The sequence below is a fragment of the Eschrichtius robustus genome, chromosome 11 (genome assembly GCF_028021215.1).
Source record: "Eschrichtius robustus isolate mEscRob2 chromosome 11, mEscRob2.pri, whole genome shotgun sequence".
Lineage (NCBI taxonomy): Eukaryota > Metazoa > Chordata > Mammalia > Artiodactyla > Eschrichtiidae > Eschrichtius > Eschrichtius robustus.
Genome location: NC_090834.1, coordinates 81,017,808 through 81,034,570, shown reverse-complemented (window position 1 = coordinate 81,034,570; position 16,763 = coordinate 81,017,808). Strand labels below are relative to the sequence as shown.

Sequence of the window (16,763 nt, the reverse complement as noted above, 5' to 3'; positions counted from 1 at the left end):
ATGTATTCCCTTTCATCTCATTTTAATGGAAACAAAAAGAAGCTAAAAATGCCCAGATAACCCTCAACTTCTCAGTCTAAACTCAATTTTGTAACTTTCTAAAAATAACCTTTAGAACAGGCTTCTTAAACTGATGTCCACTGATATTAAATTATAGGTATTGTTTTCTGTGGACAGAGTCCATTGCTTTTATAAAATTATTAAAAAGTCTGCAAAATCCCAATGATTAAGGACAACTGATGTAAAGTACATTCCTTCATAAAATAAGCATTTGCCACAACACTTATACACACTCTCTTCCTTTTTAAGCTAGTAAAAAGTATGTCATTCATTTATTCAAAAACTACTTATTGGGTGACCATGACGTGGCCAGAACATGGCAGACCACAAAACAGATGTGGTTCCTGCGCTCATGGAACACCCAGTCTGGTGGAAGAACCGCGTGTAAAACAAGTACTTCCAGGAAACTTTAATTAAATACAATGTGGATAATGATTATGAGAGGAGATTTTAGATTGCTTTGAGGGAATAGCACACAATAGGGTGAGCTGACCCACCTGGAGGGTCAGGTAAGTTTTCCTGAAGGAGTGTTCTTGTAAATGAGACCTGGAGGATGAGCAGTGCCTCCCCAGGTAAAGAGGCCAGGGTGCCTTCCAGATGAAAGGATCAGAATTGGCACGGGACTGAGGAAGGAGGACACTTTCTAACTTTAAGGAACCAAAAGGAAGCAGTATGCCTGGGGAAAGGTGAAAATAGTGAAACATCCGGTTAGAGTACAGGGCATGGATGTCTCAATGTCTGCCTAATTCTACCTCTCAACTTTGATTTTCAGCTCTACCCACAAAGTCATCTACATTATATATAGTTACCTCTTTTCTCCCCGCCTCCATTCCACACAGATTCCCTATATTCCCCTATGTTGCATCCTCCAAAATGCTGACAGAGCAAAGTAATAAAGGACAAAGCTGAAACAGATCATGCTGACCTTCCTCGGTTGGCTCCCTTCTATGTTCAGGTTAACATGAAAATTCCTGGGTCTGGAAATAGAAGCTCCTTCAAAATCTGCTCTTTAACCCTTTAACCTCTTTCTATACATGCCCATTTTCTCTCTCTCTCTCCTTCCCTCCCTCCCTTCTTCTCTCTCTCTCTCCTTCTCTCTCTCTGAGTATGTGTGTGTATGTCTCTCCTTCTGAGTATGTGTGTCTCTTTCTCCATCCGTTCTCTTTCTCTTCCCTCTCACATGTGTATGTGCGTGCACACACACCACACACACACACGCATGGGTTCACAGACAGTGTTTTCATGTTTTCCATTATTCATAACAGTTCCTCTCCTGGCTCTGTCCCTCTGCCATGGTTATTTCTTCTACTTTCCCCCAAATCATTTTCATTATAAATTCCCACTTATTTTTGAAAACATAATTTGAATATAACCTGCACTAAAGAGTCTTCCCAAAATCTCTCATGGAAGATAAAAATTTTCTTCACCCTCCGTCCTTCCAAAAGATTTTTTCCATGGATGTATTTTCGTTTTGATTTTTGACGCATTTAATTATCTGTCTCCCTTATTATGCTGAGAACTCCATATCAGTTAGAAATCATTTAGTTGTGAGTTACATAATCCTAAACCAAAAATAGCTTAAACTCTAAGGGCTTATTATCTAGCATAAGAAATCCCAAAGTAGAGGATTTCTAATTTGGTTAATTCTGTAATTCAGTAATGTCACCATGATCCAGTAGCTTTTCCTCTTTCTGCTGTGCTGTTTTCAGAATGCCCTCGTATAATTACAAAATGGTTAGAGAAGTTCTAATTTAATAACTTTCCAAATTATCTTTTTGGCTATATACTACCATATGCCTATTACATATTTTACCTATTGTAGATGGTAGAAGTCCAATCAATAGAATAATCTTAAAAGTATTGAATTAGACCACAAGAGAAATCATTTATTCATAAAGTCCTAAAATATGATAGGGATATGCAAGGCTTCAAAAATTCCCAGTATTCATATGAAGATATAATGTTTGTGCTAAAGAAGTGGAGAAGTAAATAATGTTTGCAGGTGATTAAACGTAGAATCAAAACTGAAGCATTTGATAATAGCAGAATCCATTCGTTGGTATATACACCATTACCAGGAAAATATCTCTACAGAGATGACAACAGAAAGATGTGATTAGTGAAACATGAAAGGATGCAACAAAGAGTGATTCTTCTAATCAAGAAGAATGGAGTTTTGCGGGGAGGAGGTTAAAGCGGCAAGATGGAAGATGAGGAGGTCGCTGAGAGGTGGGAGGAGGCGGCAGACAGCGGGGAAATCGACAGACGGTTGGACAAAAGACTGAAGATCACACAAAAGGGGAGGAGATCCAGATCTCCTCCCAAAGTGCCCATTGTGATTCAGCACGATAGCCTTCCCACGGGGCCCCTCCACAGATTCGCATCCTCAAGAGGCCCACCAGCAACGGTGTGGTCAGCTGCCCCACCTCCACCAGCAGGCCAGCCCTTCTCGTCCAGTCCCTAGCGCCGCGGGAGGCAGAGTTCGCGGAGGCCCCAAAGCGGATTCCGGGCGGCGCCAGCCCGGAGGAGGAGCCAGAGCAGCCCATCCTCGACAGGCCAACCAGGATCTCCCAACCCGGAGACAGCAGGCAGCTAACAGTGTGACCAGACAGCCTTTGGGTCCTGATGGGCCGCAAGGCTTCACACAGCGCAGATAAATGCGGGCAGGAAAGGATGCCGCTGCCGCCGTCACCACCTCCTAGGTCGTCCGCTGCCGCCGTCACCACCTCCTGGGTCGTCCGCTGCGGGTCGCACTGCCGTGGCAGACGGCTTGACTTGAGAAGGGGGAACGACCTGACTCACTTGCACTGTGATCCCCTTTGCTCCGCCCACTGTGACCTTGAACCCCGTGCACTGTGACCTCCCTTCCCCCCCTTCCCACTGTGATTGGCATGTCTACAAGGACTGTCCCAAGTCAATGGAAAGGGAAAGGGGTGGGGGTTAGAGGAGGGTTGGGGGGACCCACCGAGGACTCAGAGTAGAGTCAGAGTGCCACTTGGCTGCTAGGCGTGAAGCCAGTGCCAGCAATAACAGTTTATCATGCTTATTAATTTGGGATTTCAAAACACAAATGAGAACTCCCGTCCACCCACCCTCAAGTGCATGTCTTCATCACTTACAAGCAAGTTCCATTTGAAAATATCCTTTTTTTTTTCTTTCCTTCCTATTTTTGTTTGTTTATACAAATATTTGATTTGCAAAACAAAGTACATGGGAGGGGTTTTTGCAGTTTAATGAATTTTTAATTGAGAAAGGGTAGTTTGGTAGTCTACTTAAAAAGGTTTCTGGGCAATTCACTAGAAACATTAACCGATAGGATTTTGGTGAGCTTAGCTTCTGTATTCCTACTGCCGCCCAGAAAAGGGGCAGGGCTCTGCAGCCCCCAGGACAGATGAGCACCTCATGCCTATACCTCCCTCCCCCCAGCTAAGTCCCAGAGCATCTGGGCCCTACCTGGAGACTGGGCTAGCTCTATAGGCTCAGAGAGCCTGGGGAGGGTGCCAACCCCTCACCTCTGGTATTTCGGGAGATGATAGGGAAAGTGAACAGACTTCCCCTTCCAAAACCCCTCAGGGTGGTTCCCTACCAGCCCGGCTTACTACTTCTAGAAGAGGGCAGGGAGTGAGGCTGCACTCCCGGGCTTTAGCAGTAAGGCTGCGAGCCTTGCTCAGTATTTTGCTGTCAGCGCAAAGAAAGCCAGGAGAGAGTCTGACTCCAGGACACTGAGCCCTCTGCCGAGTGTGGTCAGAAGGCAGGTGCGTCTTCCCACTCCAGCAAGGCTTAGAACTCTCAGGGGTCTGTGGATCGCCATCTCTGTTGATGGCATCAGCTCGGTAACTCCACCCGGTACATTTCCCTTGTGAAATCAATACCTTGGGAGCAGACCATTCTGAATGACATTTGGGGAAAGACAAGCTGTGCATTGCAAAGATGATTGGTAATGACAGACTGGTTCCCCCAGGGGAGTGGGGGGCAGAAACCTGAGGCTGCTGCCCCTTTATCTGCCTTCATGGTACTGTCCCCTTCCCCCAGCTCCTCCCTGACCCCGTGAGCCAGGCCTCAGACCTTCCAGCTAACCGCTTCCCATGAGCCGCTACTCTGATGTCAGCCTATAACCAAAGGAGCTGGGGGTCTGGGCCTGGTCACCAACCCTTCTCCGCCCGCTCAATCAGGGTGCTCCCCACCTGCAGGCAGGAGGCAACACCCTATCTGCTACCATCAGCCCCTTCCAGAGCCCACTGCCTCACTCCGCCCTGGCTAGCCCAGCCATACCCTGCTCTGCCCCATCTGGGGATGCTCTGCTCAGGGATGGGCCAGCAGGGCTGCCCCAGCCTCACTGGTAGGCAAAGACTCTGGAAAACTCTGGGGTCCTGTTTTTGGCCATGTGATCCCAGGGGTGCACATGGGCCCCTTGGGTATCTGAAGAGAAGGGCATGGGAGGGAGGGCCGCACCCTGGCAGTCCTGCTCCGCTGGTCTAGCGGGCAGCTGCCCACCCTACCACCCCGCACCGCGGGCTCCTGAGTTGGCAGATTAAGCATTTTATAAATTGTACTTTAAATATATGCTTTAAACTTGTCAAAAAAAAAAGAGAAAAAGAAGAATGGAGTTTTGTTCTAAAAACCTCATATTCAGCTTCAGAAAATGGAGTGTCTGAAAATAGACTGAGTATAGCTGGTTTCACTGGAGGAAAATATGATCAATTCAAAATGGGGAGATGAATGATTATATTTTATTAGGAAATCACAAATGGAGAAATATTTTTGGACCTTTCTGTTTAAAAATTCTCAGAAAATGACTAATCATATTAGACAGAGCATATGGTATTAAAGAAAGTAATTGTCTCCTTAGTAAAGAACCTTTTGTGGTGGTTGCTCCTTTCTGTGCCCATCATTGTAAGGTTACTGTTGAGCCATTCCCATTTTTATACATAAAAATGTTAGACTTCAGAAAACACATTGGATCTTCAAAAGGGTCTGGAGCCTTGATCACATGATTGCTGCAGTTCACAGATGGCTGTTAACATAGATGGAAGCTATAAATACCCTCAAACCTTATGAGGCTTTAAATATTATTCTACAAAACCACATTCCAAGATGTGAAACTCTGAAGTCATTTCTAAGAAGGTAAAGTATGTGACACCAAAATATACCATTCTGCTCACATTTCTTCCTCTGACAGTAGCCTCAAGAAACCTCAGAAATCAGGCCTCCATAATGTCAGCTTCAAAGGTACGCCTGATAAAACTTTAAGCTCAATAACTTGTTGGATAATCATTTGCTCCGCAATCATTTATCACCTACTCTATTGGTTAGTGGAAGGCGTGAATGAGGAAGGAAGGAGGACATAAAAATGAACAAACAGGATCTCTGTCTTTACAGAATCTATTATTATGGTGGAGTATAAAACAGATTTTTATCTAAATGTCACTTGTATGTTGGAAAAAAATGGAAAAAATCAGAAATAAGGAGATACATGGATCAACTGCAGTGTATATCTACAAGGAAATAATGTATAAAATAATTCAAATGAATTTTGCAATGAATTTTAAAGAAAGGCATTACATCCCTCATAAAATGTTAACCAACTGTGTCACCTTCCCTGAACAACTTAATATCTCTGTTCTTCAGTTTACTCATATGAAAAATGAGGATAATTCTGTATGATGGTGGATCCATGTCATGATACAACTTTCAGAACAAATAGAATTTATAATACCAAGACTAAACCCTAAGGTACACTGTGGACTTTGGGTGATTAAGATGTGTTAATGCAGGTTCATCAGCTGTTACAAACGTACCACTCTGGTGGGGGATGTTAATAATGGAGGAGGCTGTGGGCATTAGGAGAGAGGATAAGTGGGGACTCTTATACTTTCTGCTTAAATTTGCTGTGAACCTAAAACTGCTCTGAAAAACAAAGTCTATTTAAAATGAAAAAAAAATTATAGTATTGAATTATAACCTAAAATCTAAAATAAATATCCACGAGTCCATGCTGATATAAATAAATGACTGAATCAATAAGTAGATGGACAAATAAATAGAAAGGACAAATATTTTTTACAGAAGAATTCTCAGTAACATATTAGACACTCTCCTCTTCAGTAGGTGGAGAATATGCTTCCCTTGAGTGTAGGCTGAAATTAGTGATTCACTTCCAAAGAATAAGGTATGGAAAAGGACAAATACTAGTGTTGTGGAGAAATCTGGCAGGCACCATCTTAACCAAGCGATGAGGGTTAACATCACCAATAATGTCATATATCCCTGGTATGATGATAAGAACAGCGTGCCTCTGTGATATTATTCACAAAAATCCATAACCCCAGTCTAAGTACAAAAACACATCAGACAGACCCACATTGGGGGACATTCTATAAAATATCTGACCACTAGTCCTCAAAAGTGTCAAGGACATGAAATACAAGGAATGAAAAACTGTCAGACAAGAGGAGACCGAGACATGATGACTGAATGCAATGTGTTGCCCTGAATTGGATCCTGAAACAGAACAAGATGTTAGTAGAAAAGCTGGTGAAACCCAAGTTAGGTCTGTAGTTTGGTAACAGTATTATACCATTGCCAGTTTCTTAGTTTTGATAAATACGTCACAGCTATGTTAAGATGTTAACATTAAGGGATGTAAAGGATATACAGGAACTCTCTGTACTATTTTCTTAATGTTTTTCTAAGTCTAAAGTTATTTCAAAAGAAAAAAAAACATTTTAATGAGGATAATAAAAAGTCTTCCTTCTAGAGACTTGTGAGGATTAAATAAGTTCATATGGGTATAGCACAACTCAATAAAAATGCCAGCTACTACTATTAACATTATTTGCTAAAATTGTCCATGACAAATATGCATTAGTTTCATAATAAAATAATTAATATATTATTATAAATGATTACTGTTGGGTGACCTTATGTCTGTGAGCATGTAAATACGACAAAGTATTGATACCATACATACGTTCAAAATATGAGTTTATCTCAAAGCACAAGCAAATGGCTAAAAGTGAAAGAAAAAAAAAAAACCCTAGGAAATCAGGCATAGTCTTATTGAATGTTTCTTCACATATTTTAAAGTTGAAAATTAAAACATTTTATCTATTTTGTGCCAAAGAAATATTAAGCATATGGAGAAGCTAGAGGAGGCCTGTTTTGAACATCGTGGAAGTAAAAGCTTAATGAAGCTAAGGCCGTGTTTCTGATTGTCTCAGTAGTGATGTAATGCAAGCTGGAATTTTACTGGGCCATTGCTGGCGTTCAGCAGCATCAGCGGGAGGAAGGAGGAGGAAGTGAGGACTAACACTTCAGGGAGACAGGGACACCTTCTCAGTGGTGAAGAATGGCTCTAGATGGGGGTCCAATGTTTATAATGTCAGATGTGTGTGACAATTTTAGGCATAGCTGGGTAACTGTGTGGGGAAGTTGGTAGGAAGGGGTTTACATCAGTCAGATGAAACAATATTACTGGGAGCAGGTAATAATGAAAGCACCATTATCATTACACGATCTTATTCAGGTCAGGGACTCAAGGAGACGTAGGGAATGGGAGGATATTGTATTTTGCCCAAGTGAGAAACCTGGGAAATGTCAATCAGGATTTCTTAAGTGCTCAGTAAAGCAGGTTGGCATTCATGGAAGGATCCCGATTCTAGTATTAGTGGGAAACTGAATTCCTAATCTATGAAAATAAGGTGAATACCGGTTTTAGAAATGGTCAGTTTTGTAGAGAGGGAGTAGGGAATGTTGCCCCTTGTGTCTTTATAAAAGCAACCAGGGAACGTCTCTGTTATCTACATCCATTGATACCATGGTGCCACAGGTGATATAGAGGGTTCTCCTACATATGTTTTACCTGTATCAGGAATGATTCTGGAATAGATTAGAATCCAGTAGTAAATTTAGCCATGGAGAATGAGCAGTGGCAAAATTAAAGGTTCCCAGGGATTCAATGGACTCACTAGCCACATTCTGTATTTTAATCAAGGTCTGGAAAATAAGTATAAGGTTATTTTTTTAAAAAAATTAAAAACTGTTTTGTAAAAACAAAAACAAAAACTATTTGGTGTGTCTCAGATAACTTAAATATGGCAGTTGTATCACCATCCATAAAAAGGACATTCATAGGCATCCACGGCTTTTATGTTTTATTTAAAAAATAAAATTAGAATATCTTACAAAGTCTATTGGAAACAAAGGACTGGAACCCCATGCTCACTTTTCATTGATTCTAGTGTAGCCTCAAATGGGATAACTAACAAAAGTCGGAGGATGAATTAAGGCAAAGCTGTTTCCATCATGGGTACTGAAATTCATGGCATACTCATGACTAATGATGAAATATGAAAAGCACATGTGTCTAACATGAAAATTCACAGCCACTGCTGTCATTAAAATGAATATGTTTACTCTCCATGACAGAATTATTTTATGGATGTGAACAGCCTTAGAGACAGATATGGTTGCTCATGAACACATTGCAATTTGGCTAATGTGGGCTCATTCTGTCTCCCAGATTCCTCATTTATTAATTTATTCATTTGTTTGTTCATTCATCTAACATTTGCTATTAGTCACAATGTATTATGATGAGCATTAGAGGAACTCTAATAATGAAGATATGCCCCAGCACCCCCTAGGAGTTTGCTGTTCTGAATTAAAACATCAACCATTATGTGACATTTAGTGGCATCATTAGTAAATTTCCAGAAGCATCAGTGATTTTAGTTTTTTTATATAATGGAAATATAGGCTCAGCTGATAATCTCTTACCTACCATAAGAAGCTAACACTACCTGAGTACCTGTGAGTGTGCTGTACATGCATTACCGTATATCATATAAGAGGTTAGTATCCAAAATATAAAAAGACCTCAAACAACTCAGCAGCAAGAAAACCCAACAATTCAATACGAAAAAAAAAAGTTCAGAGATTCTAAACAGACATTCCTCCAAAGAAGACATACTGATGGGCAACAGGCACAAGAGAAGATGTTCAGCATAACTATAAGGGAAATGCAAATAATCAAAACCATGATAAGATACCACCTCACAAGTATTAGAAAGGCTATTAACAAAAAGCCAAGGAATAACAACTGTTGGAGAGCACATGGGCAAAAGGGAACCCTCATACACTGTTGGTGGGAATATAAAGTGGTGCAGCCATTATGAAAATGGTATGGAAATTCCTCAAAATATTAAGAGTAGAACTATCATATGGTGCAGTGATTCCACTTTTGGCTATTAATCCAAAAAAATTTAAAAAACCCACTAATTTGAAAAGATATATAGATATATGCACCCCTATATTTGTTAACAGCATTATTTATTTACAATAGCCAAGATATGGAAACTACCTAAGTGACCATTGACAGATGAATGGATAAAGAAAATGTGGTACATATACAGTGGAATTTTATTTGGCCATAAAAAACAAATAAAATCTTACTATTTGAAACAACACGGACGGACCTTGAGGACAATATACTAAGTGAAATAAGTCAGACAAAGAAAGACAAATACCACATGATCTCTCTTATATGTGGAGTCTAAAAACAAACAAACAAACAAAATAAAAACAAACATGCTTATAGATACAGAGAACAGACTGGTGGTTGCCAGTGGAAGGGGGTGGGATGGGAGAACTGGGTATAGGAAGTTAATTGCATGGTAACAAATGGTAACTAGATTTATTGTACTGATCATTTTGTAGTATATACACTACATACACTATATACAAATTATTATGTTTACACCTGAAACTAATATGTTATATACTAATTTTACCTCAATTAATTAAAAGCAAACCAAAATCCTCTGTTGCCAATGACCTAGTTTTGAGACCTAAGATGGGTTACTAGCCTCCATGAGCCTTAGTTTTCTCACTTATAACATCGGAATACTGTACCACCTCACAATGTTCTTCTTGACTTTAACTGAGAAAACTTGTGCAAAGCCCTTGGCAGTAAGTCAGTCACAGAATGAATGCTCTATAAACTTTGTGTTGTGGTAACATAAGAAGCAGTGCATATTTAAATGTTCATCCATTTTTGTTAGCATATCTCTAAGATTCTAAGTAATGTACGTTTTGAGAGAGCGGTTTGGTGCAGTAGACTTGGCATAAGAAACCTGGGTTCATGTTTAAGATCCTTTTTAAGTAAAATGGTTATAGTAAGATCTGCTCTACATATTGTGATGATCTAATAAAACACCTTATGGCAATAGCCATAAAGAACTTTGCAAATTAAATTTCTCACTATCATCATTATTGTTATTGAACAATTGGAAACATAAATTGGAATCCATGCAATAGCCTACAAAAGGGAAAAGTTTGCTCTTAGATTATAATTGATGTGAATAACTTCCTAGGTTAGGTAGCTACAAACACTCAGGAAATATTCTTGCTTTCATAAAGAGGAGACCAAAGAGGGTCATATATGCCATAGGAAAGCCTAACATCAGCACTCTAGGGGACCCAAAAACACTGTCTATGATCTCCCAAAATCCTGAATATCAATATGTTTCATATAGTAATGAAAAGCAAGGCTACTACTTCTACTTTTCTTTGAAACATTTGAATCTAATTCACAGTGCACTGAGGGTAGATCAAGATGAAAAATAATTCTCTGATCTTTCGTCAGTTCTGGCACAAAGAATATAATCACTTTTAGCAAATATAAAGACATTATGTTTCCTATTGCTTTTGGAAATTGTTTTGTGGGAATTCTTTTGATGAATGCTCAAATTATTTTCTTATTGTCAAACTCCACGTAGAATCGTGTGATAGACACTTCTGCAGAAATGGACAACAACAATATCTTTTTATACCAAATAAGTCTGAAAATAATAATATTTAACTTATTCTTATAACAAGCTTTTGAAGAAAATGGTACTATTATTCCCATGTTACTGGTGACGAGTTGGTCTAAAAAGTTGCCTCTGTTACACGGCTGATTAGTGGCAGAGTACAAATTCAAATCCAGGCAGTTTGCCTTTAATGTCCATGCTGTTAAACACTAGATATACTACATGCTATAAATTCAGCATTTAAGTTTATTAGGCTCATTGTTTTATATTGTTAGCTCTATTTCACAAAAGACTAATCATAGTCTTTGGTTCAATTTCTCAACATCTCACAAATAATTCGCAAAAGCCAGGATTTACAATTGGCCTGTTGAATTCCAAATTCTGTGCATTGGTCTATTGAATTCCAAATTCTGTGCTCTCACACACATGATTCTTGGCACTGGGTATCTGACATTTAGCCACAGATTGCAACACAGGTTTCCAGGACAGTGATGTTAAAGAGAGAAGCTAGCAAATTCAGGGTGCCCACCTAATAGAGCTTGTTAATGCCTGAAAAGGACCATTGGAAAGAAGCATAAGCCTGCCTCTGAAAAAGCTTGTTTAGCTTCTCTCTACATGCACTATGATGCTATTTAGACAGAACAGATTAGAATGTAACCCTAGTTAGCCTCAGCACACTGGAAATTAGTAAATTCTAGGTGAGTTTAATCCCATAGTAAATTAAATTGACTTGAATATACATAAATTTTCTACCTTTCTTTAGAGTTTATTTTTAATTTTACTCTATCATTTTCAGTATAATGATTACTTTTATTTTGCTATATTTTGTTTGAAGCAGCACTTCGTTTCATTGGCTCTCCTGTTTTCTAACTTCATCTCTCTTAAGGAAGTCCTCCTCTGCCCACCAAGATTGGAAAACATAGCAGGACACTAACAGGAGTGTTACAGAGGGAATTTAGAAATTGGAGCTAGCATGCATGTGAGAGGAGGCGGATAAGGTTTTCCAAGGCATTTGGGACAAAAGGCTCCTCCAGAGTCAGTAAGGACCTAATTTTCACTGGTAAACTGCACGCCATGGGGTATAACACCGTTTTTGAACTCCCCTCCATAAATCAAAATTTATCCACACCTTCATTCATTGTCACCAACTTATCTCCCCACTCATAAGTTGGTATGTCCCTACTCCTCTCCATGTCCAACTCTTCACCTTGTGATCATATTTATATTCCTTGATGCTTCTTCTGGAATTTTAAATCCTTATTACATATCTCTAACTTTTGTCTTCATTACCTTTTTCCATTCTTCCCTTTCTCTCTTACTAAAAAAGTACACAATCCCCTGTCCTCCTACTAAGGAGCGCCCCATCCATTTGTCCACTCTCCTCTTCTTCTCAGCTAAGTTCCTTAACATAATCATCTAGTCTTCCCACCTTCACTTCCTCACAAATTCATTCAAATTTCATGTCCTTTGCATTTCTCAGATCCATCCCCCACCTCCTTTCCCACTGCTACTGTCTCATGGCTCTTACCAAGAATATTATTCTCCCAATAATTTTGTTTGCTTCTATTATCTTGTCCTCCTAATCTTTCTCTCTGTGTTACTACTGGAATTATCTTCTTAAAATTGTAATCTCATCAGGTTTCCCTTGTTAAAAATCTTCTAGTAGATTCCCAGTTACTGCAAGATATATAATTAAATGAATGATTACCAGAGAGGAAAAAAGTACTGTCAACAAAATGATCATAGCAAGTTGATTAAATTCCATATAGATGTCCTTTTCTTCTGCAAGAGTTATAAGGAAATATCTCTTATAGTTTTTTTTTTTTTTTTTTTTTTTTTTAGGATTAAGATTTTAGTGCATCTAAAGAGACAAAAGAAAGGTTAGATGAGAATTTCTAGTGTTAAAGAAAAAATGTCCCTTGGATTGATAATCAAGGGAGGGGATATTGGGATCTGTCTTACTTATGAACAGCCAACTGGTGATGAGAAGCTAAACACCTTTAAAATAACTTAATCTTTGTTGGGTTGAAGTCACCACGAAAGTCATTACTATTTGATGAGCATTCAAGAAATTCTAATGAAAATACAGGAAAAGAAAATGGAACAAGTCATCCGTTGGTTCTTCCACCATTCCTGCCGCGTAAACCAGCCACTCAGCCAGAGGAGTGGCAGTGGTCCAGCCAACCAGCACACGAAGGCCCCCGGTGCATCCAGGCCCCAGGCATCCAGCAGGAGCCCTCTTCACCAGGATGCCCAAGAGGAAGGTCTGGTCTGTCAAAGGGAGTGGTGATCAAGCATTGCAAGAGGAGAGTGGTGATGGTGTCATTTAACCTTCTAATGCAAAAGTGTAGATGAAGCCAAAAAAGGCGGCTGGAATGGATGAATCTTCACCAAAAAAAAGCGCAAAAAAAAAGGTAAAGAGGCTCAAGTAGCTAATCACGATAATAAAGAATATTTAGCCGCAGAAAACGGAGAAACTAAATAGGAGAGTCCATCTCCTCTGATGAAGCAGGGAGAAAGACGCCAAGTCTGATTAATAGCATGTATACCATATCATGTCAGTGGTTCCTGTCTCCCTTCTTGTACAATCCAGGAGAATATTTTTATCAATTATTTTTTAAATGCAAGTTTTTTAGTGGCTCTAGAAACGTGTTTAAGAAGGAAGGAATCTCACCTTATTACATTTTTTTTAAGTGTAAATGTTTTGTTTTTAAGAGGTGAAATTATTTGCTGGTGTTGTTGTTGGTGGTGGTGGTGGTGATGTTTTTATTTGTTTGTTTTGGTACAACCAGAAAAGAGCAGCATATTGAATACGGGAGGTTTTGATTGTCTTGAGTGTTAGTTTAACATCCATAAATGGGGCAGTAGTTTTTATATCCTATAATACTCAGCATACTAAATGACAATTTGGAGTCACAGTTGTGCATTGAATATGTTTTGAACATTTTAAATTACTTCTATTCTCATGTTTTTTAGGATACTTGTTTCCTAAAGAAAACCACTCTTTGATCTTGGCTCTTCCAGTCAGACTTACATGTACTCTGTAACATCTTTGGTAGTGGTAGTCCAATTTCCCTAGTAACTTGTTGTTAATGTGCTATGAAAGATTGAAAATTTGAGTCTGTAGTGTATATGATATTAAACTGTAAATTAGTGAGAATTACGATATAACAGTATATCAACATTTGAAGATATTGGTACTTGATATACTCTTAAGAAAAATTTCCAAATTTCAGGCCGGAAAGTCACTGGAGTAACTGTTTAAAAAAGAATTACAACTACATGCCTTTTAAAATTTCATTACAAACATTAAGAAATGTGTATAACCAATAAAATATCAATTATAAAAGAAAAAAAAGGAAAATGGAAACTGGTGGTCATTCTTAACATAAAAGGTATTCAGTAGTGTTTTCTCTGAATATCAATATGTCTTCCTAGACTTATGTAAATTAACATTTCTACCAAAAATGTTTTGTTCTTATTTTAATTTCAGAAGGATTAAATGAATTATATCATTTGCTAACATATGTCTTTAAAAGAAGTTCATAGAGATATCCAACTAATCAATTTCTACAAGTAATATTCTTATTATACATGTACCAAGGATGAAGAATAAATGAAAATCTGGTTTCAGACCATGCCAGGGTACAAATATGCACACCAGTAATAGAAAGAAAGCATCAAAGGGCCCTTGTTGCTTCAATTTTTATATTTACTAGATAAATATATATCATAATTTATAATGTTAGTTGAAAATATTTATATGCACATATAATATGTATGTTTACATAGTAACATGTGAAATATGATATAATTTTAACTTAGACTTAACTTCCTTGCCACATATATACCATATCTGCTGGGAAGTAATTAAGCAAGCAATTATGACCTCCTAGGACCAAAAATGAAACCCAAACAAAATTCTTTAGATGTAATGTTATATTTTATACAAATGTTTTAGACTCATGTTTTCATTTTTATTCTCACAATAATCCTGGGCATACAAAGATATAAAGTATATTTTTTTAGCATGGAAAGAACACAAACAACTGGTTGGTGTTATAGATAACTAAATGGTTAGCTAAGGACAGAGAGCTGACAGAGAAACAGATCTGTCTAAAACTGAAAACCTTTAGGCTCGTTGGGAAATCTCTTCTAGAAGCAGGAAAGTGGAGAAAAAGGGCAGGCTTACTTCTTCGCTTCCTTTCCTATTCCTAGAGTAAGGATTTTAATAGTTCCCAACCTTGGCTGTAAATATAAATAATCTGGGAGCTTTGAATAATCCCCCAAACTAGCCTGTACTTCTGCTGGATTATATTAAAATGTAAGTATTGACATCAGATGTAAATGATGCCTCCAATGATTAAAAAAAATACAGCCTAGGTTGAGACCCTTTGGTCTATGATGATTTCAGGTGCACTGCTTTGAGAGTTCTTAGAAATTACTTTGCAACAGATTTTTGGCAGAAAAAGTGAAATACAAATCCACCTTGCTCTAAATCTCCAGGCACCAAGCAAAATGCAATTTTCGCTTGGATGCCTTTAAGCTCCTGAATAGGGCCACTGTTGGCTGCTGCCCTAAAATGACTTTGGCATTTCTACCAAACTGGAAAAAAAAAATTAACAAATCATCCTTGTCCAATTAAGTTGATGCCATGGTTGTGACCTTTACCAATGTCAACTGCAGCTAAATCCAAGGCAGTGAGTTGCATGGAAAGAAAAACAAAGATAGAAGATGGTGACTGCCTGGGGTGGGGATGAAATAATGAGCTTTCATAACACAATTTCATCATTTTTTTAATCTACACTACTTTTCTGAATTGCTTCTCATTTCTGCTCTCTTTCAATTTTCTCCTTTCTTTACAGCATTTACAATTGTGATCACTGACATTAAATGTACTGTGAGGATTCATCCATACTTTTATGCTAAAAAAGCTGTAGGTGTACTTATTTGAATAAATGTGTTCTTACATCTGCACAATAAAACAAGGTAAATAGTTTTTGTTTTAATTAATATCCTACCAAAAACCTTCTTTAAATCTTCTCAAAGTGTTATCCTCATCTCCAGATACAGTACTTATTTCATATACTTATTGACTGTTTCTCAGTGTCAGACTCTACTACATATGCTAAATGCTGTATGTTAATTTTCTTATTTAATCTTCACAACGGTTCTGTAAGGTTGGTGCTGTTATTGTCTTCATTTTATACATATGGAAGCTTAGTCTCAGAGAAGTTGAGTTGATCAAGATTTCAAAATTAGAAAGTTGTAGAAAAAATATATTTACTTAGTCTGACTAGTGAATCTTATCTCTCTCTCTAAATTTTTTTTCCTTGTATTTATGTTCATTATACATGATTTCTTGGATGTAAATGAAAAGCACAGCCTAATTACATAGGCAGAAGTCCCTCTGGGCCCTCAAGAGTCTTGGCTGGAACACTTGGGACAGAAACACAAGCCTTTTCTATTTTTATAGTTCCCTGCCCTGATGTGGTGATGGGTGAGTTTCAGCCCAGGAAGCAGATGACCCCGCGGTGGGAGGGGAGAACAACTCAGCCATCTCCCTAAGCCATAAGGAGCCTGGTGCAGGCAGCAGCCACACCCTCTCTCCTGAGGCCCCTGTCCCAGTAGAGGGACCAAGGCGGGGAGGAGCAGAGACCCAGCCAGCTGAGCTTAGGTTCCTCTGCATCCTGTCCTGCAGAGATACCAGCCCTGGGGGGAAGAGGAGAGAGGAAGGGAGGAGCCTGGCAACTGGCTTTGTCCAGCATTTTTCGCATCTTGTTTAATCCTCCCAGTAAATATGAGCAGTAAATATCATCACACTGGTGTATAGAGTGAATCCTAGCTCTTAAACCCTCTATCATGCAGCTATAAACACCAACAACATTGCTG

The 16,763-nt window shown here is 38.7% G+C and overlaps 1 protein-coding gene and 1 pseudogene across 1 annotated transcript in view; one reads left to right on the top strand and one right to left on the bottom strand.

Moving 5' to 3' along the window:
- LUZP2 (leucine zipper protein 2) overlaps positions 1-16,763 on the bottom strand; it is a 228,118-nt gene that overhangs the window by 27,984 nt on the left and 183,371 nt on the right. The gene's annotated exons all lie outside the window — the stretch shown is intronic.
- Positions 2,264-2,717, top strand: LOC137772052 (SUZ RNA-binding domain-containing pseudogene; annotated as a pseudogene).